We start from the raw sequence: 1,450 nt of genomic DNA on the forward strand, positions 1-1,450 counted from the left end.
GCGGCGGCCGGGCCGGGGCCCGCGTCTGCGCCTGCGCCGCCCGCCCCCCCGCCGCCATCGCCGCCGCCGCCGCCGCCGCCGCCGCCGCCGCCCCGCGCCGCCACCGCGCCGCCGCCCGAAGTCGCGCCGCCGAGCCCGGCCCCCGCCGAGCCAGCAGCGCCGCCCGCCGGCCTCCCGCCGGGCCTAGGCACCCGGCGCGCCCCGCCCCCGGCGCGCCTCCGCCAATGGCCGGGCCGCGCCCCGCCCGGGCCCGCCCCCCGGCCCCGCCGGCGGCGCCCGTTGGCTGGGCCCGAGGCCGAGCGCGCCGGCCCCGCCCCCGCCGAGCCAGCAGCGCCGCCCGCCGGCCTCCCGCCGGGCCTAGGCACCCGGCGCGCCCCGCCCCCGGCGCGCCTCCGCCAATGGCCGGGCCGCGCCCCGCCCGGGCCCGCCCCCCGGCCCCGCCGGCGGCGCCCGTTGGCTGGGCCCGAGGCCGAGCGCGCCGGCCCCGCCCCCGCCGAGCCAGCAGCGCCGCCCGCCGGCCTCCCGCCGGGCCTAGGCACCCGGCGCGCCCCGCCCCCGGCGCGCCTCCGCCAATGGCCGGGCCGCGCCCCGCTCGGGCCCGCCCCCCGGCCCCGCCGGCGGCGCCCGTTGGCTGGGCCCGAGGCCGAGCGCGCCGGCCCCGCCCCCGCCGAGCCAGCAGCGCCGCCCGCCTGCCTCCCGCCGGGCCTAGGCACCCGGCGCGCCCCGCCCCCGGCGCGCCTCCGCCAATGGCCGGGCCGCGCCTCGCCCGGGCCCGCCCCCCGGCCCCTCCGGCGGCGCCCGTTGGCTGGGCCCGAGGCCGAGCGCGCCGAGCCCCGCCCACGCCGGGTGTTGCGCCTCGCCCGGGGGAGGGCCGCCCCCGCTCCTTCCTGAAGCGCCCGCGGGGGGGGGGCTACTTCCGGAGCAGCCGAGGAAACTGAGGCAGGGCGGCCCGATGGCGCGAAGCCTCCCCGCCCTGCGCCCCCTCGTCATCACCTTCATCACTGAGTTTCCGCCCCCAGGGGCCGCCCCCCCGGGACAGCCTGGCCCCCGCCGTGTCCGGGGCGCAGCCTTAGAAGCCGGGGTGGGGGGGCGTCAGCAGGAATCCCCCAAACGGACCAAGCCCCCCCGCGGGTGCCAGCCCCGGCTTTGTGCGCCGCTGGCCAGATGAAAGGGAAATCAGTTGTCCCCCAAAAGTCAAACCCCGAAGGCAGCTCGCCCGCTTCCCTTCATGCATTCGTTCACGCATTCGTTCATGCATTCGTTCACGCATTCGTTCAGTACCACCCATCAGTCCCCTCCGGGCCTAGGGGAGCCTCCGCCTGGCATCCAGCTCGGTGAGACCCCTCCTCATCTGTGACCGCCACAAACGGACCCGGGGGGCCTCCTGCGTGCCCCGCAGGCGGGCACTCCGGGCCCTCCTCTTTGCCTCTCCAAGTTCTCTAAAATCGCA

Source organism: Macrotis lagotis, chromosome X (assembly GCF_037893015.1).
Source record: "Macrotis lagotis isolate mMagLag1 chromosome X, bilby.v1.9.chrom.fasta, whole genome shotgun sequence".
Taxonomy (NCBI): Eukaryota; Metazoa; Chordata; class Mammalia; order Peramelemorphia; family Peramelidae; genus Macrotis; species Macrotis lagotis.